The sequence below is a fragment of the Lissotriton helveticus genome, chromosome 4_1, assembly GCF_964261635.1.
Source record: "Lissotriton helveticus chromosome 4_1, aLisHel1.1, whole genome shotgun sequence".
Classification (NCBI taxonomy): domain Eukaryota; kingdom Metazoa; phylum Chordata; class Amphibia; order Caudata; family Salamandridae; genus Lissotriton; species Lissotriton helveticus.
In genome coordinates this window covers 1,234,532,582-1,234,547,275 of record NC_136063.1, presented here as the reverse complement: position 1 = coordinate 1,234,547,275, position 14,694 = coordinate 1,234,532,582, and positions in this window count along the sequence as shown.

The window sequence follows — 14,694 nt, the reverse complement described above, 5'->3', positions numbered from 1 at the left end:
AAGAAAAGTTTGCCTCTGCAATTACCAGGAGGGTACCTACATTCGCTGTCCTCTGAAGTTATTTGCACTGCAGTATTACATTTGATCAAGATTGCACTTTTCTAAGTTTGAAAGCTTTATTGAAGTAAAGTGGTCAATACAATAAGGTGACATCAGCAGAGCAACAAAAGAAGGGGAAATTATGGGAAAGATAAAACATAAGCAGCCGATGGCACAATGAAAAAATCAAAGCATTTTTGAATTTTACGGGGGGAGAGGGGAGGAGGAGGGAAGGGAGGGAAATAAAACTATGATAATACAATATAAGAGTAAAACAGAAATAAGCATAATGAATGTTGGTAATAAAGTACAGTAAATGCACAAATATCTAGCAATATATGGTATAAGAACGTTAGAAAAAACATGAATAAAGAAAGAAACTGCATCAGTGAAATTCAAAACCTGAAATTACAAGCAGGAGTACAAATGTTCAAGGGGGTTTGAAATTATCAGAGGAAAATGGAGAATATTTGTTTTTGGCGGATTGATCCAAATATAGGGTAAGAGGTAACCAATAAAGTTCAACATTGCGAGGAGGTTTGCAGGAGGATGCAAAAGCAACATCAAGTCTATGGGAATGACATAGTAAGTTCCACCAGCAAATTAAGGAAAGTTTGGTTAGAGACTTCCAATTAGAAGCAATATGTTGTAGTGCAAGGGCTAGCATAAGGTCAAAAAGACCATGTGAATTTGGAGGGAGGTCAAAAGACTCTGAAAGGCTACCCAGTAACACCAAAGAAGTAGAAAAAGGAATAGAGAGACTAAAAATACGGGAAAGACGAGACCATATCTGTGTCCAAAAAAGTCGAACTGAAGGACAGAGGAAGAAGAGATGAAAGAGATCAGCATTGGGAGCATTACAGGTCCAGCAATTAGCGGTAGAAGAAGAAAGAAAACGAGAAAGAGAGAGGGGAGAAAGATAGAGTCTATGGTAGAAGAAAAATAGGGATTGAGTGAGAGATGCGGTACGGGAAGTCTTCAAGGATTTAGCCCAGAGTTTGTCCCAGAGAGAAACCGGCCAGGAGATACCTAAGTCTTTTTCCCAAGAAAGTTCCAGTTTTGATTTGGAACGATCAGGATCAGGAGCTGAGAAGTATCGATAAATAAGAGAAGCTTTAGGAGTAGTAGAAAGAATGGTGAGTAGAAAGGAAGGCAATGCGGGTGATACATCAGAAATAAGGGAATAGTATCGATCAAGAACAATTTCCATAAGAATGAAGTATTTCTTTGCGAATGAAGAAGGGCAGTGAAATTGGGATTGAAATTGAGGGAAGGAACAAGGAGATGAACCGTCAAAAAGATGGTGAACCCAGATAATACCCTCCGATCTCCACGAAGGCCAAGCAATAGGTCTATTGCGTATTAAAATGAGTGAGTTATACCAAATGGGTAGTAACACGAAGGATTCTCGAGAAACAGAAACTGTGGATGTCAAGGGTCGCAAAAGAGAAGAAGTGTGCTTTAATAATGGAGGATTAAGACATGGAGCCTTAGTTGTGAAGCGAATTACCTCTTGAAAAGAATAGGGGAGTAATAAGTCATGCTCAACAGAAAGCCAAAGGGGAGAAAAAGGGGAGAAAAAGGGGAGAAAAAGGAGAGATGTCTTCTGATAACCAGCGAGAAGCTTGGCGAAGAGAGAAAGACTTATGATAAAGACGGAAGTTTGGAAAATTAACCCCACCATTTGATTTAGATTTACGAAGGGCTGAGAGAGAAATACGAGCTTTCTTTTTCTTCCAGAGAAACTTAGATAAAACAGAGTCAATACGACGGAAGTAGAGAGCTGGGATATGGATTGGGAGCATGGAAAGTAAATAGATTAAGATCGGAGCAATCATCATCTTGATGGAATCGAGACGACCCCACCAGGACAGATATAGAGGATTCAAAGAGGAGAGTAAAGAGTCAATCCTGGAGATAACTGCATTCATGTTAAGTTGGATAGAAGATGAAATAGAGTTAGAGAAAAGAACACCAAGATACTTTATTTTCTTAGAATTCCAAGCAAAGCCAGTGGAAGCAAAAAAATGTGGAAGGCAAAATTTAGTTATAGGAAGAATCTCCGTCTTATCCGAATTTATTTTATATCCTGAAACCATGGAAAATTTCTCAAATTCATTTAGTAAGGAAGGAACCAAGTTAACTGGATCTGAAATGAATAAAAGAATGTCATCCGCATAGGCAGATTGTTTAAGATGGTGATCACCATACGTAAAGCCAGAGATGGAGGGATTGTTACGAATAGAAGATAGGAATGGTTCAAGAGCTAAAATAAATAAAAGGGGTGAAAGAGGACAGCCCTGACAAACTCCACGTTTAAGTGTAAAAGGGGAAGTAAGTTGACCGTTGACGAGAACTGAAGCCTTGGGCATAGAGTATATTAAAGAAATATAAGAAATAAATTTGGAACCAAAGCCATGCCATTTCAGGGAAGCCATCAAAAAGGACCAGTCAACCCGATCAAAGGCTTTTTCAGCATCAACTGCGATAGCTGCCAGGGGAATAGATAGGGATGGGGCCTTACTGAGAACATTAAGGAGGAGTCTGGAGTTGTCTGTGAGGCGGCCCTTAACAAAACCACATTGCTCTTTCCCAATGATATGTGGCATGAGTGGGTCAAGACGAAGAGCTAATAATTTTGCAAAAATCTTATAGTCTACATTAACTAAAGATATTGGCCGATAATTTTTACAAAATTTGGGATCCCGACCCTCTTTAGGGATGAGGCATATGTTAGCATCTTGAAATGAGCCTTGGGCCAGACCGGCAGAACAAAAAGACTGAAAAAGAAAGAGAAGTTTGGGTAAGAGGAGATCGGAAAAGTGTAAATAAAATTCAACTGGAAAGCCATCAGGCCCTGGAGTCTTACCCTTGGTTAAAGAAGACAAAGCAGTGGACAATTCAGAAAGGGTGAGATCTGTATCAATACTCGAGAAATTAAGTTGGGAAGTATCTGGCTTAGGCAAGTTTTCAAAATATGAGTGGAGGAGATCTGGGGTAGGGGGATTTTCAGGAGAATATAAAGATTCATAAAAAGATTGAAATTGGTTAAAAATTTCTGCATCCGTATGTAGAAGGACATTAGAAGGGGAATAGATAGAATCTTTACGCGATTTTAAATAGTTAGCAAGAAGTTTGCCTGATTTATTGCGACCTCCATAATACCGTGCACTACTCCGGAGAAGGAAAGAAGATGCTGAATCTGTAGTAAGTTTGTTAAATGCAATTTTAGCTTGAAGGAGGTCAGGAGACATGTGATTTGGAGAGGAAGTGTAGAATTGATGTTCTAATGATTTAATATGTGCAAGAGCAACCTTACGTTTCTGAAGAAACTGTTTCTTTTTTTTTTAAACAAAATCAATAATAAATCCGCGGGCTGTGGCCTTGAAAGAATCCCAAAGAACATGGGGCGGGATGTTAGGATCCGAATTAAGTTGGAAAAATTCAGAGGTGAAAGAGCGAAAAGAGGAGGAAAAAAGAGGATCAGTGAGAAGGGAAGAGTTAAAGCGCCAGCGAGCAGATTTAGGAATAGGAGGAAGAAGGTCAAAGACAGTAATAATAGGAGCATGATCAGAAATAACAATAGGTTCAATAGAAGATGATAAGAGATTTTGAGATAAAGAGGAGGAAAGAAAAATATAATCTAAACGAGAACAGGAAGCATGTGGAGGAGAGAAAAAAGAGAAATCTATAGTGTCTGGGTGAGTGAGCCTCCATGAATCCACAAGATGAACCTGAGTAATAGTATCAAGGAACTGTTTATGTGGTTTGTGAGGGGTAAACCTAACAGAGTATTTGCGATCTAAAAAGGGGTCAACAATCTGATTACAGTCTCCACCTAATAAAAAAGAATCATCTTTGTGTTGGATACATTTTGCAGTAATCAAGTGCCAAAAAGAGGAGTCAAAGGAAGTGGGACCATAAATATTGAATAAAGTAATTGGAATATTATTAATAAGCAGTTTAGCAAGAATCCAACGACCCTCATCATCTTTCTCTTCAAGTATCACTTTACATTTGAGACGTTTGGGAATCAAAATAGCAACACCATTCTTTTTATGAGAAGCAGGAGAAAACAGGACAGTACCAACCCACAGTCTTTTTAATTTCATAGATTCAATATCTGAAAGATGTGTTTCCTGAATGAGAACAATATCAGGATTGTAAGAGGAGAGGTGTGAGAGTACTCTCTGCCGCTTAATAGGATGGTTAAATCCTTTCACATTCCATGAAACAACTTTGAAGATGAAAAAATATTAAACTGTTCAAAACTTGCAGAACGCAAAGATATACTGTACAAGCAATAAAGCAAATTTACAAAATTAGAAAATAAGCAAACGATTAAAGGATTGGAAGTAAGAATAGGAGGAAAGAGAAGAAAGGGGGAAAGAAAAAGGAAAAAGAGAAAGGTAAAGGAAGGAGGGTCAGCAACGGAAGAAGAGGAAAGAGAGGAAATAAGGCATAGAAGACAGTACAAATCCATAAGGATGACTATAAAAGACATACCTGAAGGGGGAGATACACAAAGGGAGGTGGGGAAGTGGTGATGCGTTACAAGACGGGTAGACCAGGAGGAGAGTCACAGCCGCACCGAGACCTCACAAGAATTACAAGGGGCGAAACATGATGATGAAGGGAACAGCCAACATATGTCTGCATGGGGGAGGAAAGAAAAAATTGATACCTATGAAACATGTAATACGGAACATATAACCATAGAAAGGATAAAGATAGAGATGAGTCGAAAAAAGGAAGAAGATCAGTGGCGAACTTGTACGGGGAGATACAAGAAAAGGAAGAAAGACAAGGCTACAACGAGGAAGCTTGTGCAAAAACAAAAGAAATATAAGAAAAAGCAAGAAGAGGATTAGGTAGAAATACAGGAGACTAGAGAAAACAGTTAAAGAGCATTACACAAAAACAACATTAACAGTTCAGCCACTGTTTGAAGGAGAGGCTTCCATTCCCTCTTCACCCTGTAGAAGAAGGAAATTTCGTAGTTCACCAGGATCTTGAAATGACCATGTCTTATTCCGGTGAGTGACTCGGAAGGTACAAGGATGGAACAGGCCATATCGTGCTCCAATTGAGCGCAAAGAAAGGCGGAGAGCTAGAAATTCCTTACGCCTGGAAGCAGTAGCATTAGAAACGTCTTGAGACAAGTAGACTCGTTGACCCATCCAAGATATTTGTCTCTTGGACCTTGCTGCCGAAAGAATTGAGAGAAGATCTGTGAACTTCAAAAAGAGAATAATAACCCCACGAGGCTTCGTAGATGACGTTGTTCGTGCTCCCAGTCTATGAGTTCTTTGAATACTGATGGACGTAGTAGGAGGCATGTCAAGAAGCTTCGGGATGAAGGAGGTAAAGAAGTTCACCGGGTCATCACCCTCAAGATTCTCTGGTAAACCATAAATACGAAGGTTGTTCCTTCTGTTGCGATTTTCCAAATCCTCCGTATGCTGCTGTAAAGAAAGGACAGTCTTCTCCAATGTTACAATGCGTTGCGTATTGGATTGAACTTCAGGGATCTGTTGTTCAACTGAGGATAGCCGAGCATCCATGGTCTCCCATTTATCTTTTAAAAGTTGCATATCTTTGCTTGTCTCCTCGATGAAAGGGCGCATTGCCCGAATTTCTTCCAAAATTTGATCAATGGAGGATGAAGAAGAAGAGTTGTCTGGTGTAGGAGAATCTTGTTTAGGTCGTGTGCCGGATGTAGCAGGAGGGGAGGATCTATTGGATGACGATTGTCCCGAGGGGGAACGCTGAGAAGAAGAAGTTGCCATCTTGGTAGATTGACTAGATGTAGACGCACCAGTTGAAGAGTTCATAGGGGTGATTATAGATGGAGCAAAAACAAACTTAGGTTTACGTAACCTCACCATAGGAAGTTTGCACACTAGTATATTGATTAATCACAACGCTCTGAAAGGCAAATTAGAATGCACAGAAAGCACACGGTCTTATAAGAAAATTAAATGTGTCTCAGAGGGTCATCCCAGCACAATTAGGAACAATATGAGACTGCAAAATGCTCCATAAGCAAAGCACGCTTAAATATCCAAGAATAATTCTAGGAGTGTTGAAAGCGGTAGGAGACCATAGCAGGGTGCGTTAGAACACTTCCAATAGGCCAAAGGGTTGTGCATATCATGAAATTCGAGAGTACATATATTGAAATGAGAGTACTTGAAAATACACTAGCATGAAGCGTATAAAAAAGAAGTTAGTATTCCTCAGAATACACTGAAAAGGTGCACTCAAACATCCTCTGTAGTTTGCACAGGTTTCACGCAAAGAGAGCCAGCGGCGCTGAATAGCCAAAGCACTTAAAATGGCGGGAATGCGCGCGTGAATGCTGGAGATAGCGTAGTATAGAGCTCAACATCATAGGGCCCGTGGGGCTTGGTGATATAAAGTCATTAGGAATCCATTGGGAATGTCATCAAAGCACCGTAGGTGAGCAGGAGGCATATAAACAAGGAAAGCCTGGAGCGCTGAAGAGGCAGAGTTTCTAAAATGGCGATTCTCACATAGGCGGCGCCATGACGTAGACTCAAGCAGCTGCTACACATAATAAACAAAGCAGTAAAGGGCGTAGGAAAAAGTATTAGAAAGCCCGGTTGCTCACCCCAAAGTCCGTTAGTGCTGGATACTTAGCGGCGAGAGAGACAAAGCCTGGCCGACTATGGAGGCGGAGGTCTGGTATCGTGAGGAGAGCTGAAAATGGCGGCTCAATGAGGCGCGTCACCCACGTTGCGAAACCAAGTCGAAAGGCGGCACTCTGGAAGCCGCAAAGCCGCTCCGTTTGTTCACCGCATGTTCCGGTCCTGGAATCTGGGAAGGAGGCAAAGAAACAATCCCTTTCACATCGGGAAAACTGTTTCGAGGCAATACGGTGCGGCGGAGCTCAGCACCTAGCCGGCCCTCCTGCACGGCATCCAAGCCACGCCCAAGATTGCACTTTTAATAGGGAAACAGTATGGAATGTAAATGAAATGGCTGTTTGATGCTTTCAGCATCTTTATTTTTAAAAATTTTTTAAAAGAAAACTTTTTGAGCTTTTGAGTCAAATGACATATTGTTGAACACATTTAACATGTACATTTTATTCATTTTGTATGTATGTTTTACTTTTATGTTCAATCTTTTAAACCAAATAAAGTTATTCTTGGCTGACTCACAGATGCCACCTGTCTTCATGTCACAATGAATACTTTTATGGTGGTGTGGAATTGTTATCTGACAACAGATGGACGTTCAATCCTAAAGGAATGTATCTTCAACAGTAAAAGAAAATACACTAAAGCAAACTGTTGTAACCTATTGCATTCTCCTCATTGTCTCTGTGTTTCCTGCTGCTCAGCCAGCGTGTGAGGTCATCAGAATGTTGAGAGTGTTTGTGCTTGGATGAGTGTCATTTGAAGGAATGGGCAGAGCAGCAAGAATGCAGTGGGGCTTTATCTGTAACATAATAAACCTACATCATTTATAACCTACAAGTACTTTTCCTTCACTGTAGCACTGGTGATGAGTGGAAAAGAAATGGTGCGTGAGGAGCAAGAAACTAAGAATAAATTAGTGAAATTGGACCTGGAAGGACGAAAAATGCCCTGGTAGCCCCACCAGTGTCTATTACCCCAGGCAGCCTGCAGTCATTAGCACTTGAACAGCTTAACTTTAAGTGTGCAGCAGACTGAGAGGGCGGTATGTCTCACAGCGACATTTGGTCAGCCGCATTTAGCACTGGAGCCAGACTGAACAAATATACCTGTAAAAAGCTAAAGCCATTGAATACAGTAAGCTTAAGGAGGGCAGCTGAACTGGGTTGAGAGGCACTAACCATGCATTCATTTTTCTGCGCTACAGTGACTATAAATTAACGTAATTAATTAACTGGACATTGACACTTTCTAAGGCTCAGTAGGTGGTGAGGCCATGTTTGTAACTTTCTAGTGAGAGCACATTTTAAGAAGTTGATTCTCTGACCGTCACTGTGCCCTGCAGTGTAAGTGTGTGATTTTGACATTATACCCTGACTTTAAGGAGCGTGGCACATATTTGATGGCTGCTATCATTTAAAAATGTTAGACATCCTAGGGCGCACTGTCAGCCACATAGAGCGGCGTCTCATGAGGGTTTTGTGCGCTATTGCATCATCCGCCACGTACAGGGACTGTGACGTGGCGTGCTCTGCACTGAAGACTAAAGCAATGATCTACTGAATTGTGTAAGCAGGCTCATTGTGATGACACAGCCCACCAAGGACAACCTCAGGGTGGAGCGCATGCCCTCTGTGAGTTGGGAAGGTCCTGGCACGGCGCTCAGGGGCCTGAGGCTATAGGGAGGTACCAGAAAGTACGCAGGTTACTGAAAATTGGTGCCCAGCAAGTTTGACAATGTGCTATATTCAGATTAATTGATAGACACGGCTAGGAGCTGTATCAGGTGGAAGACACCGTCCAGGTCCTCACAAGATATTGGGCGGTAAAGTGCCTATTTTTCCTGAAGTGCTACAGGATTTTGAATACTTACAATTGCCTGCAGAAGTTGGAGTGCGTAACTCTGTGAGTTCCCTTAAGAGGCAGCGCAGAGGAGGCAAATCGATCTTGCTTGTGGGAAGGTATTGGTGCATACCTGACCAGCGGTACACCATCAAGAAGGTTTGGAAGGGCACTCCTGCTGTGATTGACATAACATTGGTACCTTCTGGAATTCGGTCTGGAGTATACCGGCGTATTCCTAGTGGCGGTGAGCTCAGGCAAATTATTAAGGCTATTTTTACGTATGCTCTGCTGAATTTGCTGCCCAGATGTATGGTCAATGCTGATCTGGAGTTGCTGCATGCAGATATCTTTACATTCTGGTGAGAGGTCACTCACCGGCGTAGGGAATTTGAGGAACTTTTCATATATACACAATTGTACTTAATACCTTCCTGAATCTGTTGCTTCAGTGAATTTACCAATGCTGCCTTACTGGATATTGATGATGCTGGTATGTATGTTGTAGGGGCAAGTGTGTTAGCCCATAGTTCTAAGGGGTGGGCATGTATGTTACTCCCTGGTGTATGTGTCCATCCTTCCTAAGAGGTTAAGGGTGTAGGGGCAGTGTGTTAAGCCCAAAGATCTATGTTGTAGGAGGTATGTGTGTTACACCCCAATTTATGTGTCCACCAATCCTAGGAGGTGAGGGTGTAGGGGAAGTATGTTAAGCCCAAAGTTGTATGTTGTAGGGGGAACATGTGTTACACTCCGGTTTATGAGTCCTCCCTTCCTGTGGGTTTAAGGGTGTAGAGGCAGTTGGTTATGCCCAAAGGTCAATGTTGTAGAGAGTATATATATATATATATATCTTAGATTCCAGTTTATGTCCATCCTTCCTAAAAAAAAGGGGTTAAGGCTGTAGGGGCAATGTGTGTGTATGTTGTAGGGGGTACGTTTGTTACACACGAATGTAGTAGAGTATAGGTGAAGCCCTGGTCCTGTTTAAGTACATTATGAAGGGGTAACTTTGTTACGTCCCATTGCAGTACAGGGTAGGTGAAGCCCAGAGTCTGCTTAAGTGAGTTGTGAAGGGCTACATTCTTATGCTCCAATTCAGTAGAGGGTGGGAGAAACCCTGGCCTGCGTGAACATTAGTATAAGGGAGAGGTGAACGTGGAGTTGGTTTCCCTGATGTAATGTGTTGTAGAAGGGAGTGTGAAGTTCCCTTATGTATGGGTAGTGGAATTTTGGGACTTCTAATCAACTGTTCTGTTTATTCCTTTGGAGTGGTGTATATGAATTAGTAGGATGTAATGCTTGGGCATTTTCCATCTTATGTCCCATTGTGTTTGTATTGTTTTTATAAGTGGGGAGATGTGTTGTAACCTATTGCATCCTTCTCATTGTCTCTGTGTTCCCTGCTGCTCAGCCACAGTCTGAAGTCATCAATATGTTGAGAGTGTTTGTGCTTGAATGAGTGTCAGTTGAAGGAATGGGTGGCTGAGCAGCAAGGATGCTGCTCCTGGCGGGGCTTTATCTGCAACCTAAAAAGCCTACATCTTTTATAACCTATGAGTACCTATCTTTCATTGTAACATAACCTTATCACATAAGTTCCCTTTGGCTAAAAAGCTAGGTTTAGATAATGATAATCCTAATGATCAGAGCACAGTTAGCAAAACTTTGATCCAGCCACAATCCCTGTTTCACTGTTTTATCTGAATATTCCTGTACTCTACAAATTATCCGTCCATCTTTAATAAAGATTTTTGCGTAGTGCTTGCTTCTCATGGAGCTAATGATTATTAAATGGAAGTATCTATTCTCCGGTTCAGCCAGCCTAACAGTAAATAATATCTGCTATTTTGGCTAGGTGCCACCTAAATAGTATAGATATTTATTATTCAGGCATCCACTTCCCATTGAAGGGGTGACTATATAGCTTACTTAGCACCCACACATCTTCTTGTGACCAGTATGTCATATGAGTGAGTCAACTCGTAGTGCCTCGTGGACCTCAAACCTCTAAGCCAGACAGGCTGAGGAGAGAGAGAACATGGAACATTGGCAAAAGGAGAGGAGGCAGAGATTTTAGTATGAGAGTGGTGAGTCAGAGGGGAGACTTTGAGGGAAGAGATGATAGACCGAGGTTTGTAGAGTAGAGCAGAAAGACAAGGAGAGGAGAAGTAAGGCTGAACTAAGAGGCAGTCGATAGAGAGAAGAGTCCTTGGTGATAGTTTGTGAATAGGAATAAAACACTGAGAGTAAGGATAAAGGTTGAGGTGAGAGGGAACAGAACCAGGATGGTGGGGAGAAGAACAGAGAGACTTCCAGGCAGAGTGGTTAGATTGAGGAGAAATGCTGAGGGGGAGAGAATGACCATGGATGGCAGAGAGAGAAAGACAGCAGACAGACAGTGTGGAGAGTGGGACAGTTGAAAAGAAAGGCTGAGAGGAAAGATAACATTACAAGGGGGGAATGGCTTAGAGTGGAGAGAATAAAAGGAAGAGACGCTAGACTGATGAGAAAGAGTACAGACTGAGTGTGGCAGAAAGGAGAGTGGAGGTACTGGCATGTAGAACCGTGAAACTAAGGGTAGAAAGAACTGTACTAGCTTGGCAGAGGATTGGAAAGACTGAGGAAACAGGCTGAGGGGAGAGAAAATAGAATGATGGTGACAGGGAGCAAAAGCGAGGGTCAAAGTTGAGGAGAAAGAGAACTGAGTAATGGTGGCAAAGATAAGAGTTTAGAGACTGAAAAGAAGAGTGGTGAGACTGGATTGAGGCTGGTGAGTGAGACAGCAGCATCAGAGCAGCAATGCAAGTGTGGAGAACCTGGCAGTGAGAGTGGTGAGATGGAGGGCAGAGGCTGAAGGGAGAGAGAACAGAACATGTATAACAGAAAGAGGGGAAATTGGAAGGGCAGAGAAAAGTCTGAGGAGAGAGAATGAATGAATGGAGAACCAAGGTAGAGTAGCTAGAGGAGAATAGAGAAACTCAGCAATGAGACTGGTGAAACTGAGGGGAAAGGCTTGAGGCAGCTGAGGAGAGAGAGAAGAGAACAGTCAAGGAACAGAGCAGGAATCCCGACAGGGAGACTGGAAAGGTGCTAAGGACAGGAAGAAAACTGATCATGATGGTGAGGTGAGAGTCGAGAGAAAAGGAGGAAGAACAGCAACATACAGGGTAGAGGCTAAGGGAAAATATCAAGAATAGCAGGGTGGAAAGAGGAAAGCCTCATAGGAAAGACTGTTGGGCAAAAGAACTGACCACAATTGGCAAAGGGAGAGTGGAGAGACTGACAGAGGAGCAGTGGGAATATGGGAAAAATGAAGGTGGGAAGAGTGGAAAATATGAGGGGAAAGGGAAGAGACCACAGGTGTCAGGCAGAAAACTGAAGAGACCATCAAGGAGAGAAGTGAGACTGAGGAGAGAGAGAGAATAGAACACGGTTGGACAAGAGAAAAAGGAGAGACTGTAGAGAGAGATAACTAACTCAGTCTAGCAGGGTGGAAGCAGAAATGCTGAGATCAGAGAGAAGTGAAAAAGATGGCAGATAGGAGAGTGCAGGGACTGGCATGGAGAGTGGCAAGATTGGCCAGACAGGCAAAGGAGAGAGCTAACATAATCCAGTGGAAGGGACATGGCAGAGACAAACAGTAGGAGCAGCAAGACTGAGGGGAGATATTGCAAAGAAAGAGAATGGAATAAGGGTTGCAGAAATGACAATAGAGAGTCAGAAGGGAGAGCATTGTGACTAAGAAGAGAGGTTGGGGGAAGTATAGAAGTAGTGTGGCATGGTGGGGTGGATGGACCAGCAGGGGTAGCAGGAAGACTGATAAGAGAGGCTGAGGGGAGAGACAACATTAAATTAGGGTGGTAGGGAAGAGAGAGGATAGACTGTCAGAAAGAGAGATGCCACAGAGGTGCTAGACTGAGGTTAGAGAGAACAGAATGTTGGTGGTAGGGAGAAATGCAGAGATATTGGTAGAGAGAGCAGTATGAATGAGGGGAGAAAGAAGAAACTGAGAGTGCCAGTGAGAAAAGTTGTAAGGCTGAGGGAAAAGTCTGCAGTGAGAGAGAACCGAACAAAGGTAACAAGGGGTAAGTGAAGAGTAAGGTAGGAAGAGTGGCAAGATTAAAGGGAGAGGCTGAGGGAAACAAACACAATCGGGTCAAAGAAAGGAGAAACTGGCAAGGAGAATGGTAAAAACTGAGGAGAGAGGCTTTAGGGAGAGAAAACAGAACTAGCGCCACAGAGAGGAAAACGGAGAGACACTAGCAGGCAGAGTGGTAAGGCTGAAGAGAGAGGTTGATGTTAGAAAGATCAGACCAAGGGAGGCAGGGGCAAGAATGAGAGACTGGGGAGAATAGTGAAACAATGTTTAATATTGTTGTTAAACATAATTATGTTTTTAATTTTTCAAAATATTTATTTTGTCTTAACATTTCTGTTATCGGGTTTACTGGTGGCTAGTATGTAAAAAAATATTTAAATTGTTTTATTAATAATTTGCCTGTTTAAATAAATATTTGATTTGGTTTTACAAAATATAACAAGATACATAATTTTCTTATTCAATGAGCAAATATAATATTTTTTTTATTAAGGTTTTAAAAATATTTTTGTAGATTTATGTTTTTATTTATATTATATATTTATATATTTTATATTATTATAAGTTTTGTATAGCGCTAGCTGGACCCGAGGGTATCAGAGCGCTTCACATCAGGTACAACAATGTGCCTCAACGGCGATGAAAGATTGATAACTGGACAGTTCAAGAGGATATCAAAAAACAAGAACATACAGATCATAATGACTACAAGTGTTAGGGGAACTATAAGCATCCCCTTACAGTTCAGGTGGCCTCCAGGAAGAGGGCTTTGGGTAAAGTCTTGAATTTTGGGAAGTGGGAGGTCATTCTGATGTGGGGAGGGATGGCGTTCCATATCCTGGGAGCATTACCTGCAAAGCATTTGCTTAAAGTTTTGCGTTTCCGCGATTTCAACGGGATGAGAAGAAGCGTGTTGGAGCTTCTGAGGGTCCTGTACTGGCCAGCCCTTTTGAGTTTCGCAGCCAGGTATTCTGGTTTGCCTGTGTGGAGGGCTTTGTGTGTAAGGCATGCTGTTCGAAAGTTTGCTCGTTGTTCAATAGGGAGCCATTTCAGATCCTTGAGCGCGGGGGAAATGTGGTCGAATTTCTTGGTTCCTGTGACCATTCTAGCTGCGGCATTGAGGGTGATTTTCAAGGGGCCTAGGTGTGATTTGGCTGAGCCGGTCAAGGTTGCGATTCCATAGTCAATTCTGGAGAGCACCAGAGCTTGAGTGGCCTGTTGGAGGTCCTTGGGCTGCAGGAATGGTTTTATTTTCTAGAGAAGTTTTAGATTGAGGAAAGCGCTTTTGGCGGAGTTAGCGATGTGTTTTTTCATGTTTAGTTTGGGGTCTAAGGTGATACCTAGGGATTTGACCGAGTCTTTTGGCTTGAGGGTGCCATTGATGGCGTCGATGGCTTTGAGCCATTCTTCGATTTGGGGGTTTTCGTCTCTGTTGGAGATGAGTAGAACTTCAGTTTTTTCTTGATTGAGCTTTAAGTGATTTTGTGAGAGCCATTGTTGAACGTCTTTGAGCGTGTTGTTGAGTTTGAGAATGTCATCCATACAGGTGGTTTCCAGATAGAGTTGTGTGTCATCAGCATAGAGGTGGAAGGGGATGTTGGAATTCCTGAGTATTGTGGTAAGCGGTTCCATGTAGATATTGAAGAGTTGGGGGGAGAGTACTGACCCTTGAGGGACACCTCTACTGACGGGTAGGGGGTCGGATTCTGTTGGCATTCATTGATATTAATTAGTGTACAATGTAATAAAACATAAAGCATTATAAATATGAAATGATTTTTTTAATATATTTTTTTTATTGAGCAGTGCTATATGGAAACATCATTTCTTTACACATTATAAAAGAAACAAGAGGAAACAACCATTTTACACTAAAAGAAAATCCCATCTAAATTAAACAGATAAGATCAACAAACAAAAACGAAAATGAATACAAATTCATAGTCAGCAGAAATGGTCCCAAACCCTTGAAAATTTCTTTGTAGCCCCCACCCGCTTCGCATAGGCCTCTTCAAAACATTTTGTTCGGTGCATTTTTCCATTTCTCAA